This window comes from Crinia signifera, chromosome 2, assembly GCF_055691185.1.
Source record: "Crinia signifera chromosome 2, ASM5569118v1, whole genome shotgun sequence".
Taxonomy (NCBI): Eukaryota; Metazoa; Chordata; class Amphibia; order Anura; family Myobatrachidae; genus Crinia; species Crinia signifera.
The window spans coordinates 153,725,358-153,746,445 of NC_139218.1; the positions used below are offsets into that span (position 1 = coordinate 153,725,358).

General features: G+C 46.0%; 1 long non-coding RNA gene across 1 annotated transcript in view; it reads right to left on the reverse strand.

Moving 5' to 3' along the window:
* LOC146060187 (uncharacterized) overlaps window positions 1-21,088 on the reverse strand; it is a 30,934-nt gene continuing 9,846 nt past the window's right edge. Inside the window, exons 2-3 of the long non-coding RNA XR_014470389.1 lie at window positions 626-687; window positions 1-57 (exon numbers count right to left, since the gene is read on the reverse strand). This is a non-coding gene — a long non-coding RNA (uncharacterized LOC146060187). The remainder of the gene's footprint in view (window positions 58-625; window positions 688-21,088) is intronic.

Below are 21,088 nucleotides of genomic sequence, written 5' to 3' on the forward strand. Positions count from 1 at the left end.
GCGTTGAATTGGCCACAGGGCAAATTCCAAAAGCCAGAAGCTGGCGATTGACAGCAACTGCAATAACAAACCCCCCAAAAAAAACCATCAATAATCCAAATTCAATGACATAAAAATCCACAGCCACTATCCACGCGGACCCGAAGCGTGGCGAGCGGCGGCGGTACGCGTCCTCCGACCTTTTCATACCCCCACTATCCACGTCGGCGTGGAGTTGAGAATAGAATAGTGTGGCGAGCGCAGCGAGCCACCGAGCCCGAAGCGTGGCGAGCGCACGCGGATACCTTCACAGGTAAGCGCGTCCCTTCGCGGGCTTCACTGCAATACGACCACAGATACCAGTGAAGCCCGCGGAGGGACGCGCTTACCTGTGAAGGTATCCGCGTCCCCTCGCGGGGCTCGCTGCGCTCGCCACGCTTCGGGCTCGCTGCGCTCGCCACACTATTCTATTCTCAACTCCACGCCGACGTGGATAGTGGGGGTATGAAAAGGTCGGAGGACGCGGGGCTCGCTGCGCTCGCCACGCTTCGGGTCCGCGTGGATAGTGGGGGTGGTACACTGGGGAAAAAAGGCATTTGGGTTACATTTACAAATTAATTAGAAGAACAATTTAAGCACGACTTACCTTATTAGGGCGATAACAGGGTTTATTTTTCTTTTTTTTCTAAAATCCAGCAATAACAGCAACTGCAATTCCCCAAAAAAATAAAAAAAACTTCATTAATCAAAATCCAATGACATAGAAATCCACTGATTATCAGTCGGTGACATATGTTGCTATGGCTTTTTTACACATAGCAACCACCGTTTCAATGTTAATTTACAGTGTATCCACTGTAATTTTAACAGACTTACATTGGTTGCTATGTGCAATACCATATAGCAACATAAGTCACTCACCGATAATATGGTGACGTACATTGCCATGTGCTAGTGCACATCGCAAGCGGTGTTAAAAATGGTGGTTGCTATGTGTAAAAAGCCATAGCAACATATGTCACCGACTGATTATAAGTCGGTGACATATGTTGCTATGGCTTTTTACACATAGCAACCACCGTTTTTAACACCGCTTGCGATGTGCACTAGCACATGGCAATGTACGTCACCATATTATCGGTGAGTGACTTATGTTGCTATATGGTATTGCACATAGCAACCAATGTAAGTCTGTTAAAATTACAGTGGATAACACTGGTTGCTATGCGAAATAGCGCATAGCAACATACGTCACCTGCATATATTATGTCTGTGACAAGTGTTGCTATGCACGCTTGCACATAGCAACCAGCATTTTACACTGTAAATTAACATTGAAACGGTGGTTGCTATGTGTAAAAAGCCATAGCAACATATGTCACCGACTTATAATCAGTCGGTGACATATGTTGCTATGGCTTTTTACACATAGCAACCACCGTTTCAATGTTAAATCACAGTGTAAAATGCTGGTTGCTATGTGCAAGCGTGCATAGCAACAATTGTCACAAACATAATATATGCAGGTGACGTATGTTGCTATGCGCTATTTCGCATAGCAACCAGTGTTATCCACTGTAATTTTAACAGACTTACATTGGTTGCTATGTGCAATACCATATAGCAACATAAGTCACTCACTGATAATATGGGATGCGGTCATTTTATCGAATGACATTAGTTCGAATGTCATTTGGTCGACCCCACTAGGTCGAATGTGTGAAAAGGTTGACATGGGTTTATGTCGACTGCCATTAGGTCGACTGGGCTTAGGTGGAATTGCTCTTTTTGGGTTTTTTTGGTGCTGACATGTGCCGACAGGAGGTGGTTCATGCCCTACCATCCACTAGGGCGTGGAGGAGGTTATTAAAGATGTGGCGAGCAAAGCGAGCGATGCGAGGGTCCGATTCACTATGTCAACAGTGTCCATGTCAACACTGTTGACATTTCGGCCCAAAAAACCCCAAAAAGAGCAATTCGACCTAACCCCAGTCGACCTAATGGCAGTCGACATAGTCGGAAGGTCGACATAAACCCATGTCAACCTTTTCACACATTCGACCTACTGGGGTCGACCAAATGACATTAGTTCCAATGATCCACACCCCTCCAACTGCCACTGGGACCCCCTTCTACCCTTCTTCCACACAAGCCATCTGCCCCCTCCCACCCCCTCCCCCCTCTCCCCCCCTCCCTCTCCCCCCCCTCTCCCCCCCTCCCTCTCCCCCCTCCTCTCCCCCCCTGTCCCCCTCTCCCCCCCCAAAATTTATCCAAAAACGCCACAGGCCACTTACATGTGCTCAGGGGCAGGGTGTGGAAGCGATTGCGCGCTCTGTAGTGAGTGAAATGCATGCTGGGACACTTCCTGCCTTCCCTACATGCATTTTTTCAGTTTGAGTGACATTACTGGATGAAATCGCGGGCATCGCGGGAATCGCGGGCATTGAGGTGTACAATGCACAACTCAATACCCGCGATGCCCGCGATTTCAATGTTACTTTACTAGTGCTAAAAGTGCATGAAATCGCGGTCATCGCGGGCATCCCAGGCATTGTGGTGTACATTACACAGCTCAATGCCCGAGATGCCCGCGATGACCGCGATTTCAATGTTAACTGGCCTAAAATGATGATGGAATCACATTTCTGTGAACCTCTGTCACACAGAAACAGTGTGAGAGGTGACAGCAGGTGTAATTTCGAGGGGGGCAATAATTACAGGACAATAATTACAGGGCCACTATAAGGCAAGTGGTGATATACTAAAATGAGATTGCTGTGATCCTCTGTCACACATAAGCAGTGTGAGAGGTGTCAGCAAATGATTTGGGCCAAATGTACAATTAGCAAAAAATTACAGGGACCCAATACAGCTAGGGGTGATTCATGAACTATTTTAGGGACCCAATACGGCTAAGGGGGTGATACATGATTAATTACAGGGACAAAATATGGCTAAGGGGTGCAACATTATGGGTGAACACTGCTTAAGATACCAGGGAATCTAACTACTTTTTTGGGGGTGAGAGCAGGAAATGGGCCTAATTCAGGTGTGTGTGCAAATTCACTCATACATGCAAAATCACTCAACTGACTCAGTAAAGACAAGTTTGAATAAAAGGCAGTAATTTACTTGAATAAAAAATAGATAACATTGAAATGCAAACAAACAGTAGCATAAAAAAAACAGCTTTACAAGTTTAAAGTCCATAGTTTTTCAGTCATCTTTCTCTAACAATGTTAAGGCGTGTAAAATACGCTCAAAAGTTTGGTTCATACCTATGCTCTTTCTCCACATAAATTCTTGTAGATAGCCTTCCAGCAAATGTCTGGCAGTACCCCGGTGGCGTTTATTGCGCCATTTCGCCGCCCCCCACATGCGCTCAATGTTCTGGGTGTGCACCCCTGTTGTGGGGTCCACAAAGTTAAACCTATGATTAACTTGAGCGTGCTGGAAGCCTGCCGCCTCCAGCTGTTCTGTATTATAGGCCCTCCAGCAATCACTGTATATGGTGGAGCCCGGCTCCACATGCTCCACAATGGCAGCCAATAAAGTGGGGGCGTCCTGGGTGGCCACTTTTGTGGCAAAGCACTGCCCAGTTTCCCGGCAGATGCCCCCAAACACCCACTGCTGGGGTAGCACACGGCCGACATGGGACTTGCGGCGGACAAACAGAGTCTCGTCGACCTCGACTATTTTGTCGGGCCCTCCAATGCGGCGCTGGGGCTGAGCCATCAAGTCCATGAGGCACGCCTCCCTCATGTACTTATTGTACAGTACCGTTGTCTTGGGGGAGATGCCAAGGTGCCGCTCACAGTAGTCGCCGGAAGTCAACTCCTCGGACCAGTTGAAGATGAACCTGATGATGTTCACAAGCGACATCCGGCACCCAGGAATGAAGAGGCCAGCGCAGAGACTGATCTTCTGGCGGCAGGCTCTCACGTGGCAGCGCCACATCACCTCCTTCTCGCTTAGCTTCATGGCATGCCCATTGCTGCAGGTAGCTTCCTTGGGCAACAGGTGATGCTCCTGGAGGAATCGGATAGCCTCCGTCTGAGGCAGGGAGTACATGTTCACTCCAGATCCAGATGCCATGGCCATGACAGAAACAGCAGAAGGCCGAATTAGCAGCAGGGCCTCAGTCACCAATAGAAACAGCAGCACAGTCTCTGTAATCACGGTGACTCAGCAGCAGAATGAACAGCAGCAGCAACACTGGAATCAGCAGCAGGCTCTCAGGAATCAGTAATAATCAATCAAAACGCAAATCTCTCTCTCTCAAACCACAGCTCCTCTCAACCAACAAAATTCGGTACTTATGTAGTATCTGGGCTGCCGATTTCTAAATCGGGTCGGATCGGGAGATCGCATCGCATCGCATGCGACCATGCGATTCGATGCGATGCGATGCGATGCGATGACCCGATTTTTCCATAGGAATCAATGTTAAAATGGACTGAGTCCATTTTAACATGGAATTCAATGGGAAAAATGGGTCCTTTTCATACCCCTACTATCCAAGTGGGCATGGAGTTGGATATAAACCTGTGGCGAGCGTAGCGAGCCACCGAGCCCGAAGCGTGGCGAGCGAAGCGAGCCCCGCGAGGGGACGAATACCGTCCCCTCGCGGGGCTCGCTTCGCTCGCCACGCTTCGGGCTCGGTGGCTCGCTACGCTCGCCACAGGTTTATATCCAACTCCATGCCCACTTGGATAGTAGGGGTATGAAAAGGACCCATTTTTCCATAGGAATCATTTTAACATTGATTCCTATGGAAAAATCGGGTCATCGCATCCGATATCGCATCCGATATCGGATGCGATGCGATGCGATATCGCATCGCATCGCATCTGATTGTATGCCTTAACTTAAGGCATACAATCAAAAAATCGGCAGCCCAGATACTACATAAGTACCCAAAATTCCCCACAAAATCAAGGTCTTTTAAACTGTCACAGGGGGGCGGTCTGAGGCAGTGGGATGTACCCTTTGTTGTTATTGTCCTATAAACATCTGTCACTATGCAGACACAGGGGGTTGGCCTCAGACAGGAGGATGGTGTCAACATGAGTAACTAGGCAGACGGACCTAGGGCAGATGTAGCTAGGCAGACTAAGGGCCATTCCACCTATTACAGATGTTACCATGCAGAATTAGGGTCATTAAAGGGTCATTTGAACCCATTACAGATGTGAGTGTGGCTGGAAATCGCGGTCATCGCGGGCATCTTGTGCACAAAATAACACCCGCGATGCCTCAATCACCGCGATTTTACAATGGGGCCGACGAAAAAGTTGAGGAATCACTGCCATCGCGGTGATCGCGGGCATCTTGTCCACCAAAATAACACCCGCGATGCCTCAATCACCGCGATTTTACATGCTGCCGATTAGAAAGTTGAGGCATCGCGGTGATCTTGGCCCGCAAATAGTACCCGCGATGCCTCAATCACCGCGATGAGCGCAATTTTACACCCGACAATTGCGATGAACATCGTGGGCGCCCTTCTAGGTAAAGAGTACCGCAATTACTATAGCCCATGCAGGCTAAACTAACAACTAACAGCTGTTTTTCTGTGCTTATTAACAACTCCTAAGCTTGTGCATGAACTGCTTCATATTCATTATCTAACTACAGTATCTGCTAAACATCTTATTGGGACTTCAGTTTTACCAAGAAGGGGTATAATTTTCCCCAGGAGATATCTTACCTGCATTAACATAAATATCCCCTTGAGAGGATCTATCTTGTCATTTTACTATATATCAGATTGCATGCATTTGCTTTTTATTATGAATATAATTTATAATGAATTTTATATTAACTTGTTCTTTACTATTTCAGCTCAGTGCTTGTGTTTTTGTTTTGGCATATATAAGTGACCTGAGAGTCACTTTATATATGCGTGCAAGCACCACATCTTTCGACGGTCGGAGATCATCGAAAGATGTGGGAGTTCCCCCCCCCCGGCCTGCGAATGGATGTTTATGTAAAGCATCCATTCGCAGGCAATGCGAATGGGGGGGGGGGGGCGGCCTGCCACTTGCAGGGTGGACTCTGGTGGACTCGAAAGGGGTACGAATTTGCATCCGAGCTAGTCAACCAGTAGTCATACAGCAGTACTTTCCATGCTTTTCCTTGCTTGTATTAAAATGACCATTGTCAACCATGAACTCCTTATCTGTTCATGAATGACACAGTGGGGGAAATTTACTAAGATGGGAGTTTTATTTCTTTATTTCACATAGGATGTTACTCTGGGCAACCAATCAGATATTATCTATTCTGATTGGGTGTCCATAGCAACATTCCATGTGAAATTGAACTCCCATCTTAGTAAATTTCCCCCCAATATATTTACTTTTTTTGTCTGTAATAAAACCCACATAAACTAATAAAAAAAACAAAATAAAAACAAAACAGGGTGCTGAGATTAGTATATTGGGGATGCAGTTTAAATCCCGGCGTCCAGAATCCCAACCGCCGAAATCCCGACAGTTTCTCCCTCCGTGGGTGTCCACGACACCCCTGGAGGGAGAAAAAATTAGCGTGCCGAGCGTAGCGAGGCACCGGGCCCGCTGTGTGGCGAGCGCAGCGGGCCCGCTGTGTGGCGAGCGCAGCGAGCCCGCAAGGGGGGACGATCCACGTCCCCCCCCTTGTCGGGATTTCGGCGGTCGGGATTCCGGGGTCGGGATTTTGAACGCCGGGATCCCGACCGCCGGGATTTCATACTGAATCCGTATAATGCTGCTTTCACATTGCCAAAACGTTTAAGACCCGGTATTTTAAAACAGAAATTAAACCGGGTCTGAGCCACTTGACCCCTTTCACATTTCAGGTGAAAAACGGTATATTACCGTTTTAAACCCCTTTCACACTGCAGTAAATACCGGGTCTCAAGCAGGTTTGCAGTGTGAAATCAGTGGAGAACAGGACAGACAGTAGCACTGAGACAGCGCAGTGCATATTTAATGAGCGGGTCCACTCGTTACATATGCGCATATGTAATGAGCGGGTCTGTTCATCCACATTTTGCAAAAAGCAGATGCAGTTTTTTGTACCTCTTGCAGTGCAGAAGATTGATGGTGGTTCCAAAAATATGTACTGTATGTTGCAACCAAGGTAAGCATCTATCCAGAAATTCCAGATGTCAGTCAATTTTTCTTTTACGCAAAGGGACGGAAAGACTCACACTAGGTGAGTCAAGCAGCGCTCAAATCAATGAAATGATACCAGAAATTTAAAAAGGTATAACAATTTTTTACTGTTTCTTTAAAAACACATGTAAATACAATACACAAATAAAATCAATTTATAATGACATAATGGATAAAGGGGGGGAATAAAAGTAAATTGGAATGAATGTAAAAAATGCAAATGAATTTGAACAAAAGTCCTGCCTCAATGGACACAAAAGAGTATACTGTGTCGACACTTTTGAAGAAACAATGGGTAAGTGCACGTTACCAACAATGAGTAGTAGATCCCTTGGATGAGGGTGGTACTGGGGGTCCTCTCGATGTTTGCGGAGATGTTAGATGCCGCTGGAGGTTATCAAAGCTTTTGATAAAGCTGCAGGACGCAGTGAAACCCGTTAGGTGATTGCCCCCCACCTCTGGACACCACTGTGACACTTTGACAGACCTGGACATCACTTCTGTTGTTCACTCCAATTGGCACTTATTATTTGGCGGACACCGTGCATGTCAAACCCCTGGTTAACAACATCTACACCAGCGTGGACTGCTACCCGGCACGGAAGCCACTTCCTCATCCCACTATTTGAAATACTATCTGGGTGGAATCGCTCCAGACAACCTTGGTGATTGAGACAAACACACCAGTCTCTCACCCCAACTACAAAAAGGTCTGGTTAACATCAAGCGGTAACCTCCAGCGGCATCTAACATCTCCGCAAACATCGAGAGGACCCCCAGTACCACCCTCATCCAAGGGATCTACTACTCATTGTTGGTAACGTGCACTTACCCATTGTTTCTTCAAAAGTGTCGACACAGTATACTCTTTTGTGTCCATTGAGGCGGGACTTTCGTTCAAATTCATTTGCATTTTTTACATTCATTCCAATTTACTTTTATTCCCCCCCTTTATCCATTATGTCATTATAAATTGATTTTATTTGTGTATTGTATTTACATGTGTTTTTAAAGAAACAGTAAAAAATTGTTATACCTTTTTAAATTTCTGGTATCATTTCATTGATTTGAGCGCTGCTTGACTCACCTAGTGTGAGTCTTTCCGTCCCTTTGCATTCTCAAGTGGGGAGTGACTACCCCCACAACCAAGCAGCTGCTCTACTCGGAGAACCAGCTCATTGCAAGGCGCCTGACTATTCCTAGTGAATAACATTCCTTTTTCCCAATTTTTCTTTTACCTAGCTGATGATTAGATAGCTTGCCTTACAGAAGGATCTTTGCCACTCTCCTCCGCTGCGACCAGAGACGCGGCTGGCAGGGGAATCTGTGCCGCAGGGGTGCAAAGTCTCTATTCACATGCAGACGGAGACCCTGTGCCCCTCCAAAAATGGCCGCTGCAGTAAAGGAGACAGATGGTAGAGGTGTTCCATCACCTCTATCGTCTGTCAAGGAAGTGTAGAGTGCCCAGTGCTACTTGGAAGGGCAGATTCTGGGAGACTGTGGCCCTGCAACCCCAAGGAATGAGCATGTAAACTCCCCTGACAACGAGCATTTAAACTCCTCTGGCAATGACCACATAAACCCCCTGGCAACAAGCACATATCTGGCAATGAGCATGTAACCAATGGCAAAAAGGACATAGGGCGGGATGTTCTAACATCCACAGCCCTGTTTGCCCCCCTTTGCCGGCCACCACATTCTTAATGACCGCATATGCTCTAATACTGGGGTAGCCAACCCTAGTACTCGAGAGCTACCAACAGTCTCCTCACAGAATCACAAGGGAGCTAATTAGCTCCACCTGTGGATCTTTTAAAATGTGTCAGTGGTTAATGAGTGCAGCTGTGCAGCAGCTAGGTTGTCTGGAAAATGTGAACTGTTGGTAACTTTCGAGGGCTAGGGTTGGCTACCACTGCTCTAACATATGCAATCATTAACGCAAGGGACAGCTCTTGCGATAAGAGCTGTCCATTGCGATGCGGCCGCAGGGCATGCGGTAAGAAGCCCATAGGCTTCTGTAGGGAATTGCCAGCTTTTGCTGGCGATTCCCTCCGCATCGGTTACACTGCGGAGGGGGCACAGAGCATACAGAAATGCGGTAAAAACCCTGATAACGGGGTTTTTACCAACATTTCTGTTTTAGAGAATCCCCCCATAACCCTCTGGCAACAGTGGGTAAGGGTTCAGGGAAGGAGGGGGACCCACAGCACATCGCCGGCCATCGCTTTTGCATTAATAATCGCCTATGTTACTGAATATGCGATTATTAACACTGCGAGTGCCGGTGATGTGCAGCCAGGGTTATAAGAGAATCCCGCCCAATGAGTTATTCTTTATTTTTTGAACTTTGTCTCCCTTATCTTGGCTCTTGCTGAATTGGCTGTTTCATTTCCCTATTCAGCTTCTTTACAGTAAATGTTCTTAAGGTGCCCATGCACTGTGCAATGCGTGCTCCCATGGGCATCTCATCGCACAGTACAAAAAGTATGTGCTGCACATACTTTTTGTACTGTCTTCTGATCGAATTGCATGCGTTTCGATGCGATCCAGCCCATAACGGGTGTGATCATCACACCCTGTATGGGCACTGTATCAGAATAGGGCCTAAACACGTAGTGAATTTAGCCTATTTTCTAAGAGATTTGAGTAGATTGCTTAGAAAATAAGCACACATCACTGTGTGTATGTGTAGGCCCCATAGCGATGTGGGGCCCCGCTTGTCACTATAGCCATGAGATATTATATATATATATATATATAGACACAGGAACACCCTGCACTCAACTTGTTAGAAAAGTAGCTTGCTGCGGTGCCATCCACGAGAACTCCACAGAATCCTATTGTATATCAGTAGAATGAAGGCGGCACTCACACAGTCTCTTTGAAGAAATAAAAATCCTTTATTCAGCGGTCCTACGCCGTTACGGAATCACCTCCGTCATCAGGGACACAAAGCATGTACATATACATAGGCAATAAATACCCAACAATCCAACATTAACCCGCCCCCCATGTCCCACCCGATTGGCTGATCCAACAGCCTCCCCGGCACGAAGCGCGCCACACACACCTGTCAACGCAAATCACATCAGACGCAGGACACCCGGATCACAGCAGGCAGCGCGCAAGACTCTCACACTGACCTGCGCTTCCGCCCACGTGACCGGAGCGTCCCCCCATCAGATAGGCTTGACAGGCTGCGTGTCATCACCCCGCAACAGGAAGCTGAAGTCCCAGATCAAAACGGTTTCTATGGAAACAACAAACAATAATAAAACATCGTAAAAAACATGTTTAAAACCATCTAAAATGATTTGAAAGAAAACACGCAGCATCACAGTAACACAATAATCTCTGGTAATGTAGTACGGTATCCAATATTAGATTATACCTTCATAGTAATCAATACATAATACGATCACTGAAAGTCAGCGGTCTGACAATATCCCAGAACAACCATAAAGCATATACCATGGTATGACAAATGATCTTATGACAAATCATCAAATTTGGCTATGCTGATAAATAAATAAATAAATATGTACAGGAAAAACATAAAAAGAAGTTAGATTAGAGAAATAGAAAAACCTATGTACCATCCAGGAGAGTCAAAGAAAACACTGGAGCCCCAGCGTTTCATTTAGACCCCCCGGGGACATGGTTCTTAATGCAAAAATCCAACGACTCTCCTTTTGAAGTAAGATCTTGTTCCTATTACCCCCTCTGATTAGTGATGGAACATGATCTATAATCATAGTACGAATACTAGCAACATTATGTTTAAAAATCGAACAATGCCTGGCCACAGGCTGATCACTGTGGCCACTAGCCAGGGCTTGTTGTATGGCTGACCTATGTTGGGCCATACGCTCTTTAAAGGAGCGTTGGGTCTTCCCAACATAGGTCAGTCCACAAGGGCAGGTCAAAGTGTAGATAATGTAAACAGAAGAACACGTCAGGGGAAATTTGATGAAGATTTTATTCCCTTTGTGCGGATGGGTAAAAAAACTCCCAACTGACATGGACCTGCACGTGGTGCAACCCAAGCACCTGAAACAACCATTTTTTCTAGAGAGAAAATTCTGGGCAGGGGGGGCTTTGTCCCAACCAGTTATGTCATATTTAACTACCCTGTCCTTGATACTCCGACCCCTAGTATAACTAGGGAGTATCTTGGATTTCTGTAACAGGGGTAAATCACTGTCAGAAGACACCAATGGCCATAAATTTGTAACCCTCTTAGTTTTCTTCTCAGAGCCGATGGTATAGCGATTAACCCAAGGTACCCGTTTATCCAGTTTATTATTGGCGGGAACCGTTTTGGGATTTAACAGCTGATCCCTGGGTATGTGCATAACCTTGTTTTTGAGGACCTCCATTTCAGTTCTGGGGTATCCCCTCGACACAAACTTGTCTACCATTGCTTGAAGGGCACCCGGTAATTCCTCTAAATCAGATGTAATTCTCCGCACACGTAATAATTGGGAATACGGGAGCCCCTTGCGCAATGGAGTAGGATGGAAGCTTTCATTCCTCAGAAGGGTATTCCTGTCTGTCGCCTTCACAAAGAGAGAAGTGCCAATAACAGCACCCCTCCTTGCGATTGCGACATCCAGGAATTCCACACGCTCAGTACTCATAGTGTAGGTGAACCCAACCACACTGCCACTGTGGTTGTGGTCAGAAAACAACTGTTCAAGGTCAGATTTGTCACTACCCCAGAAGATCAGCAGATCGTCAATGTACCGCTTATACAACAGTACTTCAGACCTCAGGGTACCATCTTTAAAGAAAAGGCTTTGTTCGATATGATGCATAAAGGCGTTGGCATATGCCGGGGCCACAGCGGACCCCATGGCACAGCCAGCCACCTGTAAATAGTATTTTCCTTCAAAAAGAAAGTAATTTTTGGTCAAAATAAAAGTCAGCAGACATATGAAAAATTCCACAGGTGGGCCATCATACTCCTCATCATTAGTGATTAGCGCACGCACAGCCTCCACACCTGCATCATGGGGGATACAGGTGTAGAGGCTTGTAACGTCCGCCGTACACATCACCCAATCACCCTCAAGGGTATCGTGACCTGAGAGACCAGCAAGGATGGATAACAAGGACGTAGTATCTCTTAGGTAGGTACTCAATCTCTGTATGCAAGGATTTAAAATAGAATCCAAATACACCGCTACCGGGTGCATCAAGGACCCCCTAGATGATATAATTGGACGCCCAGGGGGGTGCGCAGGGTCCTTGTGCACCTTCGGTAGGGTGTAAAACAAAGGCACTACAGGATACTCTACCATTAATGCCTGTTTCAATTCAACATCAATAACCCCATCATCAACAGCCAATTTCAGAATGCAATCAAGTTCATGTTTAAACTTTACTGTTGGATTATTACTAAGTGGTAAGTAAGTTCTAACATCACTAAGTTGTTTTATGCATTCAGTTCTATAATCAGTTAAGTCCTGAACAATCACCGCACCCCCCTTATCCGCATTACGAATAATAATGTCCCTCCTCTTAGACAAACTGTCTAAGGCTAGTTGTTGGGTAAGTGAAAGGTTATACCTTATGCCAACTGGAACCGACTCCTCTTTTCCCAGCTGGTCCACCATCCTTGTAAATGTCCTTATAGAGGGATTAATAGAGGGGGGATCGAATCTTGAACGGGGTGCAATTTTTTTCAGCTGCTCAGGTAGAACCACTTTTTTCACAACCTGGGCTGAAGGGGTGGTTTTCCCAAAATGGTCCTTTAGTCGTAAAGTCCGATGCAGCTTGTAGGTATCAACCTTCCACTGGAAGGGATCGGGCTTGACTGTTGGGACAAACGACAACCCTTTTGTCAGGACTTCGGTCTCAGTTGCTGATAATGGGCTGCTTGAGAGATTGAAGACTAGGCATTCACTTTTCTCGGAGGGCGAGTGCTTGCTCTGGCGGCAGTTTTGCCCTGCCCGCCGCGTCCTCTTCCGCCGCGTTTGTTGGCTGCGGCCGGGTTGGGTACCCCTAAAGGGATCCCTGCGGCATTGGAATTAGAGCAAGATGATTCACCCTCACTTTGGGAGGTACTGGATCCGTAGTTAGACTGCTGGAACCTATACGGTTTTCTACGGCCATACTGAGCCCTTGTACCATCCTGCTGGTTCCCGGCATTTAACCATGGGTAGACCCTTCTCTGATCATAGTCCAGCTGTACTTTTTTAACTTTTTCCTTTTTAAAAGCAATCAGATCATACTTATATTTTTCCAACTGTACATTGATCTTGTCAAGCCAATTAGTCTGAGAGTCCTGTGATAATGTAATGGAATGTGCCGTTTCAAAGGTGGTAATTTGCTGCTGCAGATCTTTTTGCTCCCTGGTAGCTTCTTCAATCACCAGCAGGAGTAAATCATGCGAACATTTGTTTAACACACCTATCCAGCGACGGCAAAAGGCGATGTTGTATCTGCCTATCGTTGGAGTATTTTTAATTCTAAAACCCCTGGGAATCTGTTTCCGTCGGTAATAATCAGATAAACTGACACTGTGGCACATAAAGTCACATTCCTTTTGTTTAAGCCGTAATAATTGGCTATACAGAACTTCAGGGGTTAATGGTAATGACACATCCTCAAATTGTTGTTTGGACAATATTGCTTCTGCATCAATGTCACTAAGACTTACAGTTTCACTCAGATTGAGCCTCATGAAGTCCAGGGCCTCGTCCAACCGCTGACTTGCAGACATCTTATAGTGTGGATGCTGGTTTCACAATCAAAAACAGGAAAGTGCTTGCAATGAACGTCACAATCCACTTATTCCCATAAAACAGTCCCGGACACAGGGAGACTTGTTATTCAAACAAGTATTCAATTATAGGTGCCTTGGAGAGACATCCGTGGTATAAAGGAGCCACAGACTGTCATATGTAGACACAGGAACACCCGGCACTCAACTTGTTAGAAAAGTAGCTTGCTGCGGTGCCATCCACGAGAACTCCACAGAATCCTATTGTATATCAGTAGAATGAAGGCGGCACTCACACAGTCTCTTTGAAGAAATAAAAATCCTTTATTCAGCGGTCCTACGCCGTTACGGAATCACCTCCGTCATCAGGGACACAAAGCATGTACATATACATAGGCAATAAATACCCAACAATCCAACATTAACCCGCCCCCCATGTCCCACCCGATTGGCTGATCCAACAGCCTCCCCGGCACGAAGCGCGCCACACACACCTGTCAACGCAAATCACATCAGACGCAGGACACCCGGATCACAGCAGGCAGCGCGCAAGACTCTCACACTGACCTGCGCTTCCGCCCACGTGACCGGAGCGTCCCCCCATCAGATAGGCTTGACAGGCTGCGTGTCATCACCCCGCAACAGGAAGCTGAAGTCCCAGATCAAAACGGTTTCTATGGAAACAACAAACAATAATAAAACATCGTAAAAAACATGTTTAAAACCATCTAAAATGATTTGAAAGAAAACACGCAGCATCACAGTAACACAATAATCTCTGGTAATGTAGTACGGTATCCAATATTAGATTATACCTTCATAGTAATCAATACATAATACGATCACTGAAAGTCAGCGGTCTGACAATATCCCAGAACAACCATAAAGCATATACCATGGTATGACAAATGATCTTATGACAAATCATCAAATTTGGCTATGCTGATAAATAAATAAATAAATATGTACAGGAAAAACATAAAAAGAAGTTAGATTAGAGAAATAGAAAAACCTATGTACCATCCAGGAGAGTCAAAGAAAACACTGGAGCCCCAGCGTTTCATTTAGACCCCCCGGGGACATGGTTCCTAATGCAAAAATCCAACGACTCTCCTTTTGAAGTAAGATCTTGTTCCTATTACCCCCTCTGATTGGTGATGGAACATGATCTATAATCATAGTACGAATACTAGCAACATTATGTTTAAAAATCGAACAATGCCTGGCCACAGGCTGATCACTGTGGCCACTAGCCAGGGCTTGTTGTATGGCTGACCTATGTTGGGCCATACGCTCTTTAAAGGAGCGTTGGGTCTTCCCAACATAGGTCAGTCCACAAGGGCAGGTCAAAGTGTAGATAATGTAAACAGAAGAACACGTCAGGGGAAATTTGATGAAGATTTTATTCCCTTTGTGCGGATGGGTAAAAAAACTCCCAACTGACATGGACCTGCACGTGGTGCAACCCAAGCACCTGAAACAACCATTTTTTCTAGAGAGAAAATTCTGGGCAGGGGGGGCTTTGTCCCAACCAGTTATGTCATATTTAACTACCCTGTCCTTGATACTCCGACCCCTAGTATAACTAGGGAGTATCTTGGATTTCTGTAACAGGGGTAAATCACTGTCAGAAGACACCAATGGCCATAAATTTTTAACCCTCTTAGTTTTCTTCTCAGAGCCGATGGTATAGCGATTAACCCAAGGTACCCGTTTATCCAGTTTATTATTGGCGGGAACCGTTTTGGGATTTAACAGCTGATAATAGGGGGTAATAGGAACAAGATCTTACTTCAAAAGGAGAGTCGTTGGATTTTTGCATTAGGAACCATGTCCCCGGGGGGTCTAAATGAAACGCTGGGGCTCCAGTGTTTTCTTTGACTCTCCTGGATGGTACATAGGTTTTTCTATTTCTCTAATCTAACTTCTTTTTATGTTTTTCCTGTACATATTTATTTATTTATTTATCAGCATAGCCAAATTTGATGATTTGTCATAAGATCATTTGTCATACCATGGTATATGCTTTATGGTTGTTCTGGGATATTGTCAGACCGCTGACTTTCAGTGATCGTATTATGTATTGATTACTATGAAGGTATAATCTAATATTGGATACCGTACTACATTACCAGAGATTATTGTGTTACTGTGATGCTGCGTGTTTTCTTTCAAATCATTTTAGATGGTTTTAAACATGTTTTTTACGATGTTTTATTATTGTTTGTTGTTTCCATAGAAACCGTTTTGATCTGGGACTTCAGCTTCCTGTTGCGGGGTGATGACACGCAGCCTGTCAAGCCTATCTGATGGGGGGACGCTCCGGTCACGTGGGCGGAAGCGCAGGTCAGTGTGAGAGTCTTGCGCGCTGCCTGCTGTGATCCGGGTGTCCTGCGTCTGATGTGATTTGCGTTGACAGGTGTGTGTGGCGCGCTTCGTGCCGGGGAGGCTGTTGGATCAGCCAATCGGGTGGGACATGGGGGGCGGGTTAATGTTGGATTGTTGGGTATTTATTGCCTATGTATATGTACATGCTTTGTGTCCCTGATGACGGAGGTGATTCCGTAACGGCGTAGGACCGCTGAATAAAGGATTTTTATTTCTTCAAAGAGACTGTGTGAGTGCCGCCTTCATTCTACTGATATATATATATATATATATATATATATATATATATATATATATATATAGAGTAGTCCAATACACCCGGTGGGGTGAAGAAACGGCACTCAGGAGACGGTTTTGAAATGCAATTAAAACCGTCTCCTGAGTGCCGTTTCTTCACCCCACCGGGTGTATTGGATTACTACATGTGCCTCATCTCTGGCACCGGGGGCATGCTGTTTCAAGTACAATAGAGTGCCGGCAGACTCTGGACACATATATATATATATATATATATATATAATCAGGAGATGCGGCACTCACGTGTCTTCATAAGAAAGGCAAATGACAACTGTCATTACGTGCACTCAGTCACTGGGTGTACTGGTATTTAAGGAGGACATTGTACATATTTTCACTGTATCCTGAGGACGGTTTGAATAAACTTGTTCTTTACTATTTCAGCTCAGTGCTTGTGTTTTTGTTTTGGCATATATAAGTGACCTGAGAGTCACTTTATATATATATGCGTGCAAGCACCACATCTTTCGACGGTCGGAGATCATCGAAAGATGTGGGAGTCCCCCCCCCCCCCCCCCCCCCCCCTCGGCCTGCAAATGGATGTTTATGTAAAGCATCCATTCGCAGGCAATGCGAATGGGGGGGGGGGGGGCGGCCTGCCACTTGCAGGGTGGACTCTGGTGGACTCGAAAGGGGTACGAGTTTGCATCCGAGCTAGTCAACCAGTAGTCATACAGCAGTACTTTCCATGCTTTTCCTTGCTTGTATTAAAATGACCATTGTCAACCATGAACTCCTTACCTGTTCATGAATGACACAGTGGGGGGAATTTACTAAGATGGGAGTTTTATTTCTTTATTTCACATGGGATGTTACTCTGGGCAACCAATCAGATATTATCTATTCTGATTGGGTGTCCATAGCAACATTCCATGTGAAATAGAACTCCCATCTTAGTAAATTTCCCCCCAATATATTTACTTTTTTTGTCTGTAATAAAACCCACATAAACTAATAAAAAAAACAAAATAAAAACAAAACAGGGTGCTGAGATTAGTATAATGGGGATGCAGTTTAAATCCCGGCGTCCAGAATCCCAACGGCGGAATCCCGACCGCCGAAATCCCGATAGTTTCTCCCTCCGTGGGTGTCCACGACACCCCTGGAGGGAGAAAAAATTAGCGTGCCGAGCGTAGCGAGGCACCGGGCCCGCTGTGTGGCGAGCGCATCGAGCCCGCAAGGGGGGACGATGCACGTCCCCCCCTTGTCGGGATTTCGGCGGTCGGGATTCCGGGGTCGGGATTTTGAACGCCGGGATCCCGACCGTCGGGATTTCATACTGAATCCGTATAATGCTGCTTTCACATTGCCAAAACGTTTAAGACCCGGTATTTTAAAACAGTAATTAAACCGGGTCTGAGCCACTTGACCCCTTTCACATTTCAGGTGAAAAACGGTATATTACCGTTTTAAACCCCTTTCACACTGCAGTAAATACCGGGTCTCAAGCAGGTTTGCAGTGTGAAATCAGTGGAGAACAGGACAGACAGTAGCACTGAGACAGCGCAGTGCATATTTAATGAGCGGGTCCACTCGTTACATATGCGCATATGTAATGAGCGGGTCTGTTCATCCACATTTTGCAACAAGCAGATGCAGTTTTTTGTACCTCTTGCAGTGCAGAAGATTGATGGTGGTTCCAAAAATATGTACTGTATGTTGCAACCAAGGTAAGCATCTATCCAGAAATTCCAGATGTCAGTCAATTTTTCTTTTACCTAGCTGATGATTAGATAGCTTGCCTTACAGAAGGATCTTTGCCACTATCCTCCGCTGCGACCAGAGACGCGGCTGGCAGGGGAATCTGTGCCGCAGGGGTGCAAAGTCTCTATTCACATGCAGACGGAGACCTGTGCCCCTCCAAAAATGGCCGCTGCAGTAAAGGAGACAGATGGTAGAGGTGTTCCATCACCTCTATCGTCTGTCAAGGAAGTGTAGAGTGCCCAGTGCTACTTGGAAGGGCAGATTCTAGGAGACTGTGGCCCTGCAACCCCAAGGAATGAGCATGTAAACTCCCCTGACAACGAGCATTTAAACTCCTCTGGCAATGACCACATAAACCCCCTGGCAACAAGTACATATCTGGCAATGAGCATGTAACCAATGGCAAAAAGGACATAGGGCGGGATGTTCTAACATCCACAGCCCTGTTTGCCCCCCTTTGCTGGCCACCACATTCTTAATGACCGCATATGCTCTAATACTGGGGTAGCCAACCCTAGTACTCGAGAGCTACCAACAGTCTCCTCACAGAATCACAAGGGAGCTAATTAGCTCCACCTGTGGATCTTTTAAAATGTGTCAGTGGTTAATGAGTGCAGCTGTGCAGCAGCTAGGTTGTCTGGAAAATGTGAACTGTTGGTAACTTTCGAGGGCTAGGGTTGGCTACCACTGCTCTAACATATGCAATCATTAACACAAGGGACAGCTTTTGCGATAAGAGCTGTCCATTGCGATGCGGCCGCAGGGCATGCGGTAAGAAGCCCATAGGCTTCTGTAGGGAATTGCCAGCTTTTGCTGGCGATTCCTTCCGCAGCGGTTACACCGGGGAGGAGGCACAGAGCATACAGAAATGCGATAAAAACCCTGATAACGGGGTTTTTACCAACATTTCTGTTTTAGAGAATCCCCCCATAACCCTCTGGCAACGAGGATGTAAGCCCCCTGGCAACAATCAAGTAAACCCCCTGGCAATGACACCATAACCCCTTGCAAGGCACATGAAACCCCTATTGCTATGGACAACATCCCATCTCCAATAGAACTCACATCTTAAGCCCTGAACACTTGCATCGATTTTTCACAATTTTCGATTCGATTTTGCTTATAGAAGCAAAATCAAATGTTTTTTGTGTCAGGTTCGATCTACATTCGAATCGATGCGCGCTTCCGTTTTAACAAAATCGAACAGAAAAATTTACTGTGCAGCCAAGGAAATATCGATTCGATCGAGTAAATCGAATGTGTACAATGTACCATGAATGTATATCGAATTCGATATCTAATACAGATCTAATGCCAAATCGAATGGAAAGATCTAATGCCAGATCTAATAGAAAATCGACTCAACATCGAATCAAAAGCAAATCGATGTGTGTGTGTACAGGGCTTTAGTAAATGTACCCCTTTGCACACAAAGATGAAATGTTTACCATATCAACCCAAAAAAAAGAAAATAAACATTTTTGATGTTTCGAATCTATCTATAAATACATGGAAACTCTTTATTATTATTATAAATAATAATAATAATAATAATAATAAAAAAGACAATGAAGTTATAAGTCACATTCAACCCTTTTGTGCCCCAGTACTGGACTGAAATTAGTTCCTCTTCGCTAGGGTGACCAACTCATCCCTTTAATCCGGGACACATATTAATTACACAGGTTCTGTGGCAGTTTAAAACCAGGTGAAATGGAGTCTTGAGGTGTGGCAGTTTAAAACCAGGTGAAAGCCAGCCACAGAACCTGTGTAATTATTATGTGTCCCGGATTAAAGGTATGAGTTGGTCACCCTACTCTTCGCCCAAAGGACCTTGATGCATACCTCCCAACCGTCCCGGATTCGGCGGGACATTCCCGATTTACGGCCGATGTCCCTCCGTCCCGGTACTGCTTACCGCAGTCCCGGCTTCCCAGCTTGCCGAGAATAGACGCTGTGCGCATGCGCACAGCGTCTATTCAGCGCCGGCGAAAACGGGGGCGTGGCCGGAGTCCGCGTCACCCCGTGAGGACACGCTCCCTTTTCTTGAGGCCACGCCCCCTTTTCGGGAGCGCGCGCGGCTTTGCCGCGCGAACGTCCCGACCTCCCAACTTCAAAAGTTGGGAGGTATGCCTTGATGTGTTGTCAGGTGATGGTGGATGTTGAATGGGGCAGATCCATGATGGTGATGAGAATGGGGTGGGGCGGAGCTATGATGGTAACATGGTGTAGGGATGGGCATCTGTGAAGTTACCATCAATGGTTGCCATAGATGGCGATACTGCACCCAACCATCAATGGTAACAAACTATGTTTTAATTGACTGACTGGAGCATGGGCCAATCAAAATGTGGGGGCATGGCTGCAGTTTGGTAGCGTGGCCAGTGCGATCATGTTATTGTGGCCACTAAGACCACCTTGCAATCCCAGACGTAACGGGTCATTGTCGCCCAGCGGATTGTGGGAGACTGGCAGCAATGTGGGGACTTGACCCACTTTCTGGGGGGCCATGAGGTGGACTTGATTTTGGGGAGCCTCCTGGACATTGCGAAAGGTTAGGCAACCCTGCTATAATCCAGGTTTGGTGTAGGTTTTTTTTATTTTAGCTGCAGTGCTCACCACGCTTGGGGCACTGTTACAATTATTAAAATTCCCCATGCCAAAAAGATGTGGCCCCAGTTCATGATGAGAAAGGTCCTCCCGGCAAAGGGGATCTAGCCACTACCATATCCTAGTGGCTGGGGTGCCACAAAAGGCGCAGGCATTAATACTACTACAGCTGCATTAATAACACCGACAGATTTGTTGGGACGCTTTATTGTCACATGACCTGACA